General features: G+C 28.7%; 1 protein-coding gene across 2 annotated transcripts in view; it reads left to right on the top strand.

Moving 5' to 3' along the window:
* Nucleotides 1-9,428: 9,428 nt before the first annotated feature.
* LOC148312820 (UNC93-like protein) overlaps nt 9,429-19,448 on the top strand; it is a 58,001-nt gene continuing 47,981 nt past the window's right edge. Inside the window, exon 1 of one of the 2 annotated variants that reach the window (XM_088273454.1) lies at nt 9,429-9,574. The gene's annotated coding sequence lies outside the window, so the exon portion shown is untranslated. The remainder of the gene's footprint in view (nt 9,575-19,448) is intronic. The other variant, XM_088273460.1, reaches the window with a different exon arrangement.

Here is a 19,448-nt window from a genome sequence, read left to right as displayed (position 1 = left end):
CAATCAGGTATGTCAAATACTTGAAAGCGGCTAGGTCAGGAGTTGTAATAATCGTCGGGTATGCATGAGGAGATGCATGAATGTAGAAGAGGTGGTGAAGACAGAGTGGTGTGGCGTTCGATTCTCTCTGCCTACCCCTGCGGGGAAGCGGCGTGATGGTAAGTCAGATTTTTTTTAGTTGATAAAAGTAATGCTTAATTTTGTATTTTTCTAGATGGCGTTATAATATACCGTTTTAACTCATATTTCGATATAACTTAATGCTGTATTAAGGTAAAAACAAGTTTTCCATTTATCACTTCTTTTAAAGTGCAAGAGGGGAACATTTTAGTTCAACTTTGCACAGTCACCAACACTTTCCACTTTTGAAGTTGGCGTTGTCCTTTTAACTTGAACTCAAACTTTTGTTGACTTCGTAAATGGAACAAACCAAAAAGTAGATGTCAACTTTTTGAAATAGATATCTAGAAGATGCAGCTGGAAATGTATCCACGAAAACATAAATATGTTTCTAGTAAACAATGACTTTGCTTATATATTTTTTTAAATTATCCTGATGAAATTGAAAAATTCATTAAGAGTTACTGTATTTGGTATAACAATTACTACTCTGATCGTTTGATACACGCATTAAAATATAAAAAAAACCTTTTCAGCCATTTCAAAATATCATATGAATCAAGTAGATTTTTCATTTGATTTTATTACTAGCTGCAACCAACCACGCGTTGCTGTGGCTAAATCTCGTTAAATGCAAAAGGAAAAAATAGAAACCGCACCTTTCTTATGTTGAATTTCATAAGCCTTGTGAAGCAGTAACCTTCGTAATTCTTAGTGACAGTAGCTGTCAAGAAACATGCTTGTCACCGTGAAAAAATTTTGTTTCTGTTAGTTCAACAGATGGCACTGCCATACCTGAAAAATGCTTCAAATAGAAAACATATTTTTGTTTGGATGTACTGCATGTATTGAATAATACGTTATGTTTACTTTTTTGCTATGAATTACTTAAGGTTTTAGGTCTTCAACAAACGAACATTCACATTTTTATTTATGTATGTAGATTATATTTAATCCCAGTACTAACAAAACGTATATATTTCGAAGAATGAACAGTTAAGTTTTTACATTTGATTATATCGAGAAACGAAAAAAGTTTAATGAATATGTGTTTGAAGATATGTGTGTTTGATTCTATTAACCCCATGAGCCATAAAAAAAACTCTTTTCTTCGGCGGATTTAAGCACATTGTAAATTGGTTTTCTTATTCAATAAATCTTACAAATAGCTATTCAGATGCCTTAATTGATGAAATTAAAGCAGTTTTTGTTAATGGGTACCTATTAAATAGATTTCATGTTATAACAAATATTAATTGGTTATTTGTCCGTCTCCGTAGTCTAATGGTCAGCACGCTCGGCTACCGTACTGGAGGTCCCGGGTTCGATTCCCAGGAAGGGTCAAATAAATATAAGTGATTTTTTCACTGTAATATTTATTCAATATTACCCTGGACTGGTACCTGAAGCGGAGGGCTGATCACCTTTCCTTCATGTGTTAATGATCAAGATAAGATAGGTTTGAATGAAAAATTGGTTATTTATGTAAGTGCTTATTTAAAAAAATCTAAATATTTGAATTATAAAAAATATTTACGTCTATCATCAAAATACTTCGCGGATTATATGATTGTTTATCTGTAAAATTTTCAAATTTTTTTGATAAAGAAAATAAACAATTATATTTATCGATATAATAATTTGGCCATTTAACTTTAGGCTTAAACGCAATTATATAATTCAGTTAGCGCCTTGCAATGCAGAGAACTGGAAGTCAGGTGACGCCAAATTTGTTTTCAGAATATGTATTCAATACAAAAACGGAGTTTTAAGAAAAAAAAATTCAAAAACGTCAAATGTTACCTGGGCTTAAAGAAAATTAAGTTGCGGTTCATCGAATACTGGGCTTTAATAGCGTCGGCAAACTTGAATCATTTACATTTGGCTTGTTTATTACTCCGAATGTTTTAAAATTTAAATGGATTCAAAATTTCTGAGAAATCGCGAAGAAACCTAATTATGAATGAATACCCCAAAACAAGGAAAGACGATATAAAAAGAAATCTAATTTCCGAGGGAACGTAAACTTGAATATTTTATAAATGAGGTTGAGCAATACGTAAATAGGTACCTGTTTCCTTCGCAGGTTGTCTCTTCCTCTCCATTCTCTACCTATGCCATTTGAATATAAAACGTTTTACCTTTGGCTAATGTCTTACTTTCGAGGAACGAAATTGGAAAAAACAAATTGTCCTAACTACATTATAATGTATGAAAAATTAAATAAAAAACGTGCACATTTTACTAAAAAAAATCCTTAAAATGTATAAGTGATCACCTTGAGAGTAAAAAAATAGACAATACTGCGTTGATCCGACGCGGTGGTCCAGCAAAACTTTGACGTTGAAAAATATTAAGTTACTTCTAAAAAATATTGGTTTTAATTTTTATATAATTATAATTCACGTTTCTATTTGATATAAGTGAAACTCGCTGTGTATGTCCTGTAAAAAGTACAATAGTTTCTTTAATTTATATTTGAAGCACTAACTTTGTGATTTTCCATTTTAAAATGTAACTTTGTTTTAAAATCTCTATAAATTAAATTGATTTATAGTGATTTTAAAACAAAGTTACATTTTAATTATAAAATAGTTTTGCTCTGACTGTGGTCCATTCAAAGTATATTATACATTTTTTTTTAATATCTATATTTTCATCGGAAAATACTACTTATGTAGAACTTACTGGGTAAATACCCTAATAAAAGTTGTAGTATTTAACATATTAAATTAAAAGTAAAAATTTATATACCTTTACAACAAAGTGACTATTTAATCAAAGATATACTTTATTGATTTAATTTAAAATACAGATTTATTCAGTTCGCTCCAGATTTCTCACATTTTACACACTTGACTTCTTCTTAATCGATTCTACTTCTACTCAATCATAATAAATAAGTTTCTTACATTTATTTTATCATTTTTAATCTGATATTATCATGGAATGTATTCACTTTTAATCTAATATCATCATCTGAAAAAACAAATTGATATATAAGGCCCATTTCTCGTACATAAATCCTTGGTGCTTGCATTATTAAATAATTTTAGAACTGTAACTACTTTATTAAAGTTACGTTAGCATGTTCATAAATAACTTGTGAGGATTGATATTGTCTCCCAGTATTACGTGCATGAATTTACATTTTTCCCTATGTCTCTATATTCTACAGAAAATCCTCGACCGTATTCACGTTATTTAAAGGAAAATGTAGACAACGTATGTGAGATATTTTATATATTAATATTACACTCATATTCAACTCGCTTGATATTAATTAATGTATCAACTAAACAAAATTATTATTGTAACAGATTTTTTATAAGATTTGAATAGTTAACAAAACCTTTTTTTTTCAAGTTAACTTGGCATGATCAAGTATTTTAAATACTTGAAAGTGATCAGGTCAGGAGTCGATAATCGGCGTGTTTGTATGAATATGGAAGAGGCGAAGACTGTGCAAAAATAGATTAGTGTGGCGTTCTATTCTCTCTGTGGAGAAGCGGCGTGATGGTTAGTTAGTTAGTTTGTTATTTTTTATGATGCTTGAAAAATATTTTATCTTGTTTTTTTTTAAATGTTTACGTTTATGAAAGTTTAATACCACTTATGTGTTTAAATAATACTCGTACTAACAACTTTGTTTACTTGAAGAATGTGCATTTAACGCCTTATTACTACGGCACTAAATGCAAAGAATCCGTCCATAGAATCTTTAATTATACCAACAGACCAGTAAATGAACTAACACGAAAAAATTACCGTAACTCTTTCTCGACCAGATGCAGAGTGCATCGAAAAATGAGTCACAATAGATTTAAAGATATGGTGGATAAACCAACTAATTTTTTTATTTAACGTACATATATAGGTATTACCGCAAATATGACTGCCGAATCAATTAATGAAACTATTTATTTCAATCGACCAAGCGGAGAAAAGTGCGTCTTATACTAAAAATTGACAGAGATATATATAAGTAAGGAAAATAAATTTAAGAAAATTCACTGAAATCTGTGTTTTTACATATTCTGATTTTTTATTGCCTTTTGATACGGGGAAAAAATTAAAAACCATAATAAAGGGAAGAAAATTGTTGGTCGCATTTCTGTTTGGGTTTAATTTATTTGCTAGCGCTTTGAAATAGAGCACTCGAGCTAAGACCACTCTTACGGGAATAATACGTGCGCTGTGTATTTTGTGACTGACTACTCAGTTTGGAAAAGGATTTTTTTGACACTTAGTGCTTTTTGCATGTATGGTATTTATTCTTTAAATCTCTCTAACTAGTACCTACTCTCCGCGCAAAAGCAAATCTTTCTGTAAGTTTCCACCGCTTTCGTGCGTTTTTTTTATGTTTGAAATGATTAAAACATTTCCTTAATGGCTAATTTAACCGCTATTTCATATAAAATATAAAATACAACGAATGTATGGAATGAATTTTATTATTCACATTGTTGGATATGTCGAAATTCTTATTAAAAAATTATCGAATCAAATAATCTGGTGAAATTATAAGCGGGATGAAAATTGAAAATCATGTTTTTAGGCGTCTCCCGGTACGTAAAATCATCGCGCTGATATCTTGCAAACGTCTAAGTAAAAGGGTCTCTGCTAAATAAAATCTTTCTCAAACCAGCCGTAGATAACTCTAATGAAATCTAACAAGCGTCATGAGCGATTTAGATATGTTTATGAGTTCTAAATATTTTTGTAATGCGGTTGTCAATCATGGGTAAAATGTTAAATTTGTCACGAATGTAAAGTAATCACTTAACCAGCCTATGACAGGTCAAAAGCCCTGTAAATACCCAAAATTTCATATCCTTCTTCATCTTTGTTGAGATTTAAAAAAAAACGAACATTTTTTTATTTGTGTATTTGGCACTACTTTGTGGAAAAACATGATGGTTTAAATATAAAATTAAAACACCACAATTTGTTTCTTAATATAAACACGACTAGTTTCTACATTTAAATTTTTACTTACGAACAAGAAAAAATTCAAAATAATTTAATTATTTGTATTTTCACTCGTTGACGAAAACATTTTTAGTTTTCGAAACTAGTCTTTTTTACACCAATACATTAAAAAATGGTATCATACAAGTGTTTAATTAATTAATTTAATATTTCAATACAATTATCTTATTCGGCACATTTTAGCACTTGTATTAACTGCATTTACATCATTCCCATTGTACTAACTGCATTTACATAAATATAATTCATAAGTGAACGTAAAACACGCTCATCTATTTCTAAGGTAGAAACAAAACTTTAGGAAATACTATTAGTTTTTATTCCGTTTCAAACTACATTGAATACGATTTATTCTATTCAATATTGTATGTTGTATCGCCTGCTTTGTAATTTGATCAACGTATTTTCATTCTGATATTCTTCTCTTCGGCCAATTTGCCGTTCTTTTCAGCATCAATGAACGCCTTATTTTTCTCATTACTAGCATACAAAACAAGAATATAACATACGAATACTCAACATAAGTACGTCTGTACACTTTATTTTACATACTAATGTATTTTTTCCCTTGAGAATCAAATATGAAATAATAAACCTATTTTTACTTTTGAGGTTTTGTTTTCCGTTTTTATTTATTTTTATTATTTGCTGATACACAATTTTTCTGTATTTCATTTACAATTCATAGAAAACTATGTCGCAGTATTTTTTTTAAAAACATAAATTAAGTCGATCAATCAAACGCTATGGGTAATAATCCTAAATGAATATTACAAAAAATTGTTAATAAATATTACAAAAAAAACGCTGATACTTCTTTTGGGTCCCTTGGGAATAGAATCTGGGACCTCATTCATGATTGTAATTCATTCAAATAAACTAATTTCTACACTATGAACGCGGACATGTTTTTTTTTTACTTTAAAATTAACTCTTTAAAAATAAACATTTCAGATTATTAAACATTGACACTTTTTCACACCAAATCAATTTATTTTTAACAAAAATACACACGAACACACACACACACATATATATATATATATATATATATATATATATATATATATATATATATATATATATATATATATATATATATATATATATATATATATATATATATATATATATATATATATATATATATATATATATATATATATATATATATATATATATATATATATATATATATATATATATATATATATATATATATATATATATATATATATATATATATATATATATATATATATATATATATATATATATATATATATATATATATATATATATATATTTATATACATAAATATATTTCTACATAAACACTGGTATGTTTGTATAGAAATGTACAATTTTCGGTGTATTTTAGATGAATTGGTCGACATAGGTCTCACACGTTTCGATCGGCTAAAACAACTGCTTTGTAAATTTGGCAAACGTGCCTTTGCTATTGAGTGAAAGTGAGATGATCCCTAGAAAAAAAAAGGTAATTTGTTAGCTAAATCATTTTTACAATCTCCTTTTTCCCATTTTTTTATAATTAATTATTGTGAAGCACTCTTAAGGTAGTATTTAAGAAAATGGCCTGAAATTAGCTTCTAACTAACATACACTATGCGTTGACACATAAATATTCATGTGAGGACTCCCAAGCGTAAACGGTTTAACCAAGTACCCGCTTAAGGTAGTACAAAGTTTCTTTTTAAAGTAAAATGACTTTTTGAATGGGAAACATGTCTCACACTATTCCCAGAACACAGATAAAAAGTTTTTGTCCTAAAATTAAAATTTTACTAAATGAGACATGGCCAGTGTCACTTTTTAAGACTGTCATGAAAAAATGTTAACAGTTTTACCGCGTTTCTACTACAAAAATAAAGACCTTGTGTTATCTTTAAAAAAAATGTTTTTTGTGAAGAACCACACAAATCAATTGATCTCATTCTATTATATCGTGGGTATACAAGCAAACAAATTTAACTCGAAAATATGCAATTTTGATATAATGGTGCATGTTATAAAGTTTTCAGCGTTCTTTAAACTGGCAAAATACACTTAGTAGTTTGAAATATCATTCATATTGGGTTTTAAAAGTAGATTCAGCTTTAAGTTTAATAGCGGGTATTTTATTCAAGCTAACAGGGGTTTTAGAGTTACGTTTACGTTTTTTGCCAGTATACCCACGATATATTTTTGGAGGTTGATACACATTTATTTCTTTAATGAATAAATTATTATGTAAAAAATAATAATGATGTCACTTGATTTTCATGATTTTCAGAAAAAAATATTTACTAACCTAATTACAGTATTTCTTGACAGCTGCTTAAATATTGTTTTTATATTTATAAGCATTGTGAAATAAATCATATTACAAATATATGCTATCCCTTTTCTTTCTTTTCCATTTAACCTTAGTAAATTAAAGTACCGTGGAGCCATTAATAGCTAAAAATTAATATAATTGCAATAAGTGAGAACCTTCAATCTACGTCATGGTACCATAAACCAAGCTAAGACACAAAATGCCGAACCCACTTCTACTGGAACGGAAAGTCTATTTACTATAGTCAACTGTCCGGCTTCTCCTGAGGAGTTTTACGTAGTTTCCTCACGGCAATGAGCAAATGCTGAAAAGTTAGTAATCGGTCCATACTAGATTATCCCTCCTGTTCCCAACACAGATAAAAATTAAACATATTTTCAGTTGACAGAAGATTAAAATTAAACAAATTTTTAGTCGATAGAAACAAAAATCAAGTCAATGATATATAAAACTTGTACATAATAATCAATGTAAATAAAAGCAAATCGCATCTAAAAAAAAGTTAACAACGTCATAAATTTGAATTATTTTGAAACCATATAAAAGCGACCTGTTCAGAATTTTTTTATTGGTTACAATATATTTTACATTGAAAGTTATTGATGCATGTATGTTTATTATTTTTCAATATCGATCTGCAAGCTTTGCAATAAAATATCAGCAAACTATGAGATAACGAGTTTGAGCATTAATTTTCAATGCTTCAAAAGTTTTATTTTTATCGGTTTACTCAAACGTAATGGAGAATCGAAAACATTATCGAATTCGTTTGAAATGGTTTATTGAACTAAAAACACTTGTCAAAAAAATATTATCCGATTGCAATTCATCGGCTAATAAATCCAGTATTTATTTGAACTTTTTTTTTTCTCAAAATACTTATCGGTAAAAGAAAAAAGTAATGAATATGACTCACCCCTATACGTTTAAATTATTTGAGAGAATATCAAATAATTCAATAAATATTTTTTTAAAAAAAGCAGTTTTTGACTTAAGAAGAATCTCTAGAGAAGTTACCTACATGTTGATGATTATTTGGAAATCAAATATATAAAAAGAAGTTACAAAAATTATGTGGTCCAGATATTAAATAATGGGCAGAATGGTGAACATTACACAAGTGAATTAAGTGATTTTTAGCCTACCTTATGACAAGGTCTTTTATATTCTTATAAATAAATTTGTCCTATTGAGGTGTCCATAATATTTTTTGAAAAATATGTCGTTGTAAATCAAAGAAGTTATTTTTTACTAATTCTTAAATTTTCTACTGATTCCGAGTACAATTATAGTTTTGTTTCATTTTTATATTTACAATAAAGCTAGGATAGTCCCTCGTCTAAGTCAAACAACTACAGTGTGAGAATTATATTTGCATATTTTTTTATAAATCCTTTTCCGCGCTTGATGGTGCATAGATATCTGCATCATATAAACGCAGGGTTACCTCGATCTTTAACACATAAATGTAAGGTGATCAGCCCTCCTCTTCAAGTACCTAAAAATAAACCAGCCTGTAACAGATCACAAGCCCAGTAAATGCCCAGATTTTTATATTCTTCTTTACCTATGTGGAGATATGAAAAAAAAATAAAAAAGATGGTTTAATCATCTACCATTTCACTTCAAGATTTGGTATTTTAAGGAATGCCCCACTGAATGTAACTGAAATGTGGGTAAGAAGGTATATTATCAGGTGGTTTAAAAATCAATTATGACCTGTGACCTGTGAGCATTCGTATTCGATACAAACTTATAACTATTAATACGATTGAATGCGCTATCGATTGATTTTCATGGTGTTTGCTTACAAAAGAAAATAGGAAAACATAAAACTGAATAGAAATAAAGATAAAATTACAACACCACGTCCACTGTCGACATCCCATTCCAACTATTCACAATCGGTCTGTTAACAAGCTGCAACGAGCTATCCATTTTATGATCCAACCATACCTAGCCCTGCTATTTTTCTTCTGCAGTATTGTGTTAGGTATTGAAGTCTGCGGTGTCTCATACTAACGTTAAATGCCTTAGTGCAAATCGACCGGCAATCGGGTGACATGTGTTTCGATCGAATACGTTACAAAACGATATTTCGCTTTATCTGTGCGTACGATAGTGGTAAAAATACTTTTCTTGGTTGTAATATCAATAAAATTGATTATGTGCTATTGTGTTGACGATAAGTGTTTATTGAGAATATAGTAATAAAGTGAATTGTTTTATAGGTTGATTTCCTGGGAATTTTAACAATGTTTATTCGATTGTTAAGTGCGCATAACAAAAAATTATAATCCAATATTTGTGTAGCTCTTCGTTTAATTTATTAAATATTGATATCTCGACGTATATGACGATGAATATGGAAGTATTGGCATTTACAGGGCTTATAACCTTTCGTTGGCTAGTCAACGTGATTTAACATTCTACTCGTGATTGATTATATTACAAAAATATTATAAGTTTAAATTGAAAAAAAATACTTCATGTTACTGCATCAGCGATAAAAAAATCTTGATACTAAAAATTCTAAACTAGAATTTTAAAAAAAAAACAAAAAAAATATTTATTAGTACTTCATTAAGTCTATCCTTATTTTTGCGATTTCCTAAAACATTGTAGTAGAGAAAAAAGTGACTTACAAACACATTTAAAATAAAATATTTGTTCTTCTTCTTCAAACCCTTTTCGCACCCGATGTTGCATAGGGCACTGCATCATATAACCGCAGTGTTATCTAGGTCCAGGGTAAAATTAAAAAATTAATATGGTGAAAAATCATTAATAGAAAATGAAATAATTGTATTATACTCCAAAATAACCAATGCCTTACGTAGACCAAAAAATATGAAAAGATAATTTTGTCACTCTTTAATTTTTTTATATGCAAATAGTAACCGAAAGTATTAGCGAACTAATTATTTTAAAATTTAAATAGACGAAAACATACTGGAATGCTTCAGTTTATTATTTTTAAATTTTTGTCTAAGATGATATTATATTTGACAAAAATTATGGTGCGTACGGTACCGCACTTTTATTGAGCAATCCTTGAAACACAATTTTCATTAAATTGTGTTGAAAATTTTTCATTTAAGGATTGGCATCTTCATTCAAAACCATTTTTTTTATTACACCCTTAAAGTTTTTTCTACACAGTAAGTATAATTAAATATGTTTAATTAAAAATACAAAAAACTCATTTATGCCATTTTACTGATTATACAAAAAAAAACAATTTACTAGTACATATATTTTTATAATTTCAAAAGTTCCATTAAAGTTTTATTTTCTCACAGCTTAGTTAATTTTTAACAGCAGAATATTTTTAGTATTACATTAATATCGTTTGTTCAATAACCGATGACAAATAGTTTTAAAAATAACTGAACCCAAAAAATGAAATGCAAATTATACTTACAAATTGTTTTTTGAAAAGTGCAAGCACTCATGCGATATTTTTCTACATAAAAATGTTGACAAATGGTATCAAATATGAAAAGCGTGATATAATTTACGTTTTTTTCTTAATTAATATTAAAAGATCTCACATACACATATCTTATTCTACACATGTAAAATATCACATAGAATGTCCAGATGTATAAAATACGATTTCTAAGAGAACAGTGATTACGTATGTGGACTTTTCTTTTCCTATTTGACGTAGTTTATCAGTTTCAATCCAGTGATGTATGTAAAGCGAGGAACGCTTAACCTTGTCAGAGCAGTAGACAGACAAATTGGGTTGAATGAAGGTTAGAAAACGGACTAAAAGATGAAGGGATAACGGATTGTTTATTCAACTGTATAAACGTGAACCCGAGATCGGTCAATGGTAGACACTTTTTGCTTGATTTAAAAAAAAAAATAAAAAAAACCTTCTGAAAACTATTTAGGATAATTTATGTATTAATAGTTAAATAAAACACAAATTTTTTGAGTATACTAAGTTGTATTTTATTTTTTCATTAATTGATTTGACAGTCACTTTGTGGTCAAATCTATCCATTTTTGATTAATATTTTACTAAGTAAATACCATTATTTCTTAAAATCTACTATGACACGTGTTTCGATGCATTCCGCATCATTGCAGCATACGGTGTTTGAAAATGATGTGGAATGCATCGAATCACGTGTCACAGTAGATTTTAAGAAAATGTGGTATTTACTAAGTAAAACGTTAGTTAAAAATTATATTTTATTGTTAAAAAGCACATAAAAATTAATATTAAGACCATCGTTTCGCTTAGTTATGGTATTTTCCCATAACTAGGCGAAACAATTGTCACAATATAAATATTTTTTTAATGTTAATGTTTTTTAACAACAAAATACAACTTATATAGATATAACAATTAATACATAAATTAAAATGGAGTTCTATAAATTAAACGCCAAATCAATAAATAAATATGATCATTTCATTGAACTCGATAATAAATTCCTTAATTTTTTAGTCTGCTTCCATTTTGTAATGGTAAGCGTGTTTAGCTACCGTGCTGGTCCCGGTCTCAGTCCCGGGTTCGATTCCTAGGACGGGGGGTGAAAATAAATATTTGTAATTTTACACTCCAAACTGGACTGGTCCCTAAAATGTATGTAAGATTCTTCCCAAATTATTTTAGAAAAGATAAGATGGAAAACATTTTATTTTGAAGGCTAAAAGGTGAATGTTATACGTGTATTTATGTAGTAATCAGTTAAACTAGCCTATGATAGGTTGCATGATCGGTTAATTTTCAAAATTCTATTTTCTTATTCATCTGTGTTATGATTTTATTTTATTTTATTTTATTTTATTGGAAGGAAGAACAACAGTTACAACATATGATACATACAGAATACAAAAAATAAAATCATGAGTACCAATTATAGTTCTTCACAACTATACATAAGAGAGGTCTATATAAAGGAAGAGACATGAGACAAGGATGGGATAAAGAGAAAAGGAGATGGCAAGATATCAATATTTATTACTTTTAAATGATCAAACCCAAATTTGTGAACACAGATTTGTAAAAACTCAAAATATTGTCAATATTTGTAACTTTTAATGGCCTAACGCTTTGCCATGTAAATTATATTACAGGCTACAATACAAAAATAGAAAAATACTCAAATTAACGCCATAATTTTGAAGCGTAACAACATAATTCGACAATTGGTTTACCTATAACCTTGTTGCTTTCAACCCAATTACTCTTATTTTACATACCTAATTACACCATTCAATCGTAATTACAACAACTTTATTTCAACAATTATTTTACAAAAAAAATATGGGTAGATATTTAAACACACATTATATTATATTTTACATGACATGGATAATTCCTGTTGATTGAAACGTTTTAGTGATAAGTTATTTCATATATAAATGTAATGAAAAAATCAAATCAACATATTTTAAATTAAATCGTTTAATTTTCTGATAAAATTCCATTGTTAAGATTTCGACAAAATCACAAAGAATTAATGGTTTTGTTAATAATCATTGGTTTTATCTTCATTAATTTAAAATACCAATTTGAGGTTTTTGATGGGTGATTATACTACTTGCCGTACTAAAATAAATTGAAAAATTAATTACAATTGTCATTTTACATTTTATTTATATTCGAAAAATTATATTAAATAATAGAATTAACTCATTCTTCGTCTACTATCAGTAAACCCATATCAATCACCCATCATAAACCCATAAGTAGTATTTAAATCAATGAAGATTTATGTGAAAGAACTGAATAGGAAAAGTTTCAACTATTTTTGCGAAAAGTTATGGGGAAAATAAAGGACAAAGAGACTGAAGAAAGAAATCCTTACTCTGAAAATATAAGAAAAAATAAAGCGCGCTAAGGAGCTATTTGCACTGGCAACGGATCAGAAATGTTCCGATGGTCAACTTATTGAAAGCTATCTGAAGAAGAACGAAAAAAACATTTATTTTTTCTTTACTAAATCCATCTCATCTAGAATTTTTAATCTTTAAGGTTTTTTTTTAATCCTGAGGACTTGACCATAAGCTTCGTAAGTAACTAGTTCTGATAAATGTGGAGTGTTTTGCTTTGTGGCTGTGATGAACATAGACGAAAGAGATCGAAGAAAGTGTGAAGCCTTCGTAATGTGGATCTATAGACGAATACTAAGAATATCCTGGAGAGGCCACATTGCGAATGACGAGGTTCCGTGGAGGATAAAGGAAACCAGGCACCTGTCAAAGGTCACGTCAAAGATGTATCCAGAGTTGATGGGTCACGTGATGCGTCATGAAGATCTCCTGCACAGTATACTGGAGGGAATGGTTGAGAGGTCAATTTTCACAGGGCGTTTTCGCCAGGAATATCTTGACCAAATATGCAATGATGTAGGCTGTACCTCCTTTTAGAGCTGAAGAGGATTGTTGGAGATGCAGGGCTTTTCTAGAGGAAAAAAATGGTTTATACGCAATATGAAACAAGGATTTTTTTATGCGCTAAGACAACCAGATTGAAAATCATATTTTCGTCATATGGTGTTTCAATATTTTTGTCATATAAACAGTTGAATACCATAGGTAGGAATGTTAGGATTGGAAACAATGAAAAATACGTCACAAATACAAAAATCTTTTTTTTTTTTTTTTAATTCATTTCGTAAATGGTGGGAATTTAACCCGCGACGGCAATTATACGTCTGTCTTACTTTAAAAACCTTTCGGATATAACTGTGTATTCTCCATCATAAAATGAATTTTAAGTACCATGGATTTATGACCTGAGGGAACTCGCAAACTTAAGCAATGTTTAAGGTTACATAAGTACGAGTACACGTATACAGGGGCGTGCATTCCATGTAGGCAGAAAAACAGTGCCTATCATAACTTACCTGTGTGGCATATAAAAACACAACTGTACCTACCCTACCTTACTTAGTAGTACCTAGTTTACCTTACTACCTACCTCTACTGTTTCCCTGAATTAATTCTCCGTGCACGCCACTGCACGTATGGAACCCACGATACCGTATATATTACTACATTTCTGCTTTTTCTTCTTCCCATCCCATCTCCATTTAATTTGCAAACAGCAGTTATGTCTTTTTTTACCTTGAAATCCAAATATATTCCACTTCTTAATCCAAGAATCCGGAGCACAGATCTGATTATATTGCATTACTATAATTGATGATCACGTTTTATATGAAATTATATATCGCTCACTACTTTCAACAACGTCATATATCAAAAAACTTGATTTTTCAGCAGATCGTTTTTAAAGTATAAGAATATAAAAAATGTATTTAAAAAAATATCAAGCCACTTATTGAACTTTTTACTGTGCAATAGATCTTTTAAGGTAAAACCTGAAGGTTATTTCTCCATATGAAAAATATCAAGTTTATTTAAATAATTGAACAATTATTTTTCTTAAACTTTCTGGGTGCGAAAGAGGGTCAAAGAAACATTTTTAATCAAAGAAATGTGGAATTCAATTTTAAAAAATTAATATAAATGTAAAACTCATATATTTTCGAAAAAATGCAGCCGCGTCACACAACAATATTACTTTTCGTTATATTTAAATTAAGTTGTTAGAATTTATGCTGGTTTCAATTATGGTCAAGTTTAAATTATGCTTTTCTTTTCGACCTGAAATACAACATGAATATCTGGATAATCAAATTAATTCAACGTTTCTACAATCATGAAAGCAAAGAAAATTGGGAAAAATAAGAAAAATATAGCGAAATAGAAATACGAAAGTAATGTGAACAAAACTAGTATAAAAATAATGATTAACAAAGTACATATAAATACAAAAAAAAACATGAAATGAAATTGCAGTATAAAAACTTACCACTTGTATAAGACTTAATTTAAATAAATTAGTGTAAACGCGACTAGTTTTGACAGGTTTAAATACAAACTTTCACCAACAAATTGTTGTTCTCAAAACTAACCGCGTTTACTTTATAAACTCAAAAGTGGTATTTCACAAGTGTTTCAAGAATTTCATAATTTTATCAATCGATTTTATTAAAGACACAAAAATTATTATTGTCAATAATTCACCCATTATATTTACTTTTATTTATGTTACTAACTTAGTACATTGAAAATAAAAAAAATGAGGATTCGTAGAATTATGGTTTATTAAATTAAGTTTCATAATATTTTTTTCCGACTTTACTAAGCATATGATATAATGTGACATTCATATTTTGATTACTAGCAGATACAAGTATAAAGAAAATAATGTGTAAAAAAATATTTATTAAATTGAATTAATTTAATAATGAAGATATTTTTTATGTATCTAGATCAATGTTTTTTTTTTTTTTTTTTGTTACTAACATAAATTTTTGTATTAATTCAACATATGAATATTTTGATACAAATGCAATGCAAATAAAAACAATGTCAACAACACGCCACTGTGATGGAATTTCATAGTTCAATATCTAAGTGAAACTGTTCCAGCGTTCAAACTTTAAATTCAAAAAACAAAACTTTATATAGTTTTTAAATATACTAGTTTTAAGATATTTTTGTTCACCTTGTATTATACTAAGAATGACTTTTATTTATCCTTTAAAAGGCACAGTAAAAAGGGATATATTTTTGTCTATAATAGAAAATGAACCCAACCGGAAAATAAATAAAGTATTTTTTTACATTATTCTCTCGAGAAATAAAATAAAAGTTTTTTTAATTCAAATAGTCAACCCATTTTAAACTTAAGACTTAATTTTTTTTCAGTAAACGAAATCAGAATCCGAAACGTTTTCAATAAAAAAATATTCAAAATGGATGCCGAAATACAACATGTAACTTTCTTTACCTTGTTCTTAATATTTTTGTATTTTTAAACAAACTAGCTGTATATGAGCATGTATTGCGGTGGCTTAGTCTGTTCAAATGGAAAAAAAAGACATGTTTATCATAAGAATGCTTATGAAGTTATGAAAATATGAATAATCTATGCCTATGTATAAATGCTATTTTGATCGTTACTTACATGAAGGCAAGGTGATCACTCCTGCGTTTCAGGGACCAGTTCTGAGTAATGTTAAATACAGATTTGAATGTTTAATCACAAATATTTATTTTCACTCCCCTGAGATTCGAATACGAGACGGTAATTAAACACGCTAACCATTACACCATGGAGGCGGATATCTACATAAAACAATGCAATCAGAAACATTGAAAATACTTGAGTTAGCAGCGTTCGCTATGAGCAATGTTTAGTAGGTATTGCGTTTATTGCTTTTACGTGCAACAGGTGGTGCTGCCCTTAAGGCATTTTTTATAAATCATGTTTTTACTGTCATGCGCATATTTAAATACGGTGAAGGGATAACAATATTATTTCATATTTTTAATAAACCCACAGTTAATTATATTTTCATTTATGTACCATAGATGTTAAAAATTTTCGCACACACTTTTTTTATCTTTCACATACGTAGAAGTTGCTGTTAAATTAATATTATCATTTGTCGTTATCTGTCATTGTGTGTATTAATAATGCAATAAATGAAGGATTTTCGTATTAGCTTATCGAGCAATTTGCCTTGCATCATTCCGAAAATATATAAACAGTTATACATTAACATATTTTTCCACTTGGTACACACCTATGTATGAAATGAAATGCCCATCAATAAAATCGAACTTATTAAAAACACCAAGCGTTATTTTGAAATCGTTTGGGAGGGCGATCATTTAAATTGTGATTCTAGATTTTTGACACTCTTACTCTATGGCGATACCTCAAATAATTTATTAATACTATTTTTATTTAACCTGAAAATAGTATTAATCAAAAAAACATCTCAACATCTCAACTCTCAACATCGATGAAGAAGAATATGAAAGTTTGGGCATTTATAGAGCTTACGACCTTCCATAGGCTGAAATAGGTTCACAAAATCTGGATTATCTCCAATTACAGAAGTTATTTTCATATTATTATAATAATCATTTTTTTTTTTTTAAATGATAAAAATGAAAATGATATTTTCTTTCGTTTTTCATGTGTGTGATTATAATACAGAATTTGGACCTCACATACTAATAAAAGAGTTTCTGCTCAATTCAAACTTTTTTCCATCTCACCAATGTCTAAAGATGTCTCTAGTGAAGTTCTTGTGATTCAAAAATAATGTTTTAAAATTGGTTCATTTATACAGAACTTCCAAGAATTTGAGTAGTGTGTTTGTCAATAATGGTTAGAATTGGTGATTGTTACACGTGTGTAAAGTGATCACTTAAACTAGCATATGACGGTAGTCAGCCCCGTAAAGGCCCAGACTTCTGCATCTTTGATGTGATGTCAAAAAATAATATGTAAGAAAATTATTTTTTCATACATACCTTCACTGTTACTGTACTTTTGTTGTGTATAATTGTAATTTTAACATATTAAAAAAACGCTTAGTTAATTAAATATTTCACATCAAAATAGGCCTTGTTTACAAGTCAAGGTTTCTGAACATAGGAGTTATTTTTTGAAGAAATAAATAATTCCATAGTGGAGAAGGCCAAATTTGCGAACAAGAATTTTGACACCTCCAAAATTTTGTACTTAAAATAACTGGACAAATTATAAATTGCATTAAAAAAACCTTCTTTCAGGCGTCTCCCAATATGTAAAATAATTCGGTAAGGATATTACATCCACATAGATAAAAGAGTCTCTGCTTAGTAGCTTACTCAAATTAACCGTAGATTACTTCCGCGAACTCATACATGAAGCGAATTGAGAATCGTATGATATATGTATGAGTTCCAGAAAAAAAAGAGTAGTTGAATTGTCAATCATGGATAGAATTGTGATTGTACTACGTGAATAAGTGGTCACTTAAACCATTCTTTTACAGGTCGTATGCCCTATAAGTATCCAAAGGTAATAAGATTTTAATGTTTAAAACGACTATGTACAAGAAATTGAATTTGGTTTTTTCGTAAAAAAAATGATAAATTAAAATTCAATGTTTTTAATAAGGTAAAAAAATGAATCAATTTTATTACATATTCGAGATCAATTACATAATTTATTCAGAAGCTGAAATTACCATCACGCTGATGCTGTTTTATCACCAAGACAGTGAAATTTTTGACTTGCAGTGTACACATTTGCATTTATAGCGAATAAACCAAATTTTCTTTCATGCTAACTACACCCAACTGTTAATTATTAGGGCAGGCAATGTTTCAAAAAGTAAATTACAAATTTTAATTTAAAACTTTTAATAAATTTTCCTCTCTGTACTCCGTGATATTTTATTAAAGTTACTATAGAAATTATTAAAAGCGCATTTTATTCGCCTTCAACTAGTTATTCTTGTCTATTTTTGGTTGGTTGGAAGATATTGCTCCATCGCAATAATTCCCGCAATGTATTTAAACTATAAAATAAATTTATTACATAAATAAATATATAACATAAATGATTTTATTTACAGTATTTTTAGTGTGTCCAAATACTTAAATACAAGGAGATATTTTTTAATATTTTTTTTAAATCTCAACAAAGATGAATAATTATATAGGCATGTCTGGGCATTTCCGGGGATTACGACCGTCATATCCTGGTTTAAGAGATCACTTTACACCCGCGTAACATTCACCAATTGTACCCACGATTGACAACCACACTACTCAATTTCTTGGAACTTGCTTGAGCTGACTAGAATTTCACTACAGACATCTCCATCATGGTAGGATTGTTGAATGTTACATGTGTGTAAAGTGATCACTGAAACCAGCCTATGACGGTTTTGAGCCCCGTTAATGATTAGACTTCCATATTCTTCTTCATCTATATTGAGATGTCATAAAATAATGGAATCCTATTCATAAAATTTGCAGTTTTCTTCTTTTAATTATTATTTTAATTGATTCCTATAAATTATTCTAATCAATTGATACCACAACAACAATTGAAAAACTTTTTATAATATATAGAAATGACGTCATTTTAATAACAGCAATGTTCATACTATTA

Source organism: Brachycentrus maculatus, unplaced genomic scaffold, assembly GCF_059751285.1.
Source record: "Brachycentrus maculatus isolate JH-2025_06_01 unplaced genomic scaffold, ASM5975128v1 h1tg000032l, whole genome shotgun sequence".
NCBI lineage: Eukaryota > Metazoa > Arthropoda > Insecta > Trichoptera > Brachycentridae > Brachycentrus > Brachycentrus maculatus.
Note: the sequence above shows the minus strand (reverse complement) of the source record. Positions and strands in the feature narration are given on the sequence as shown.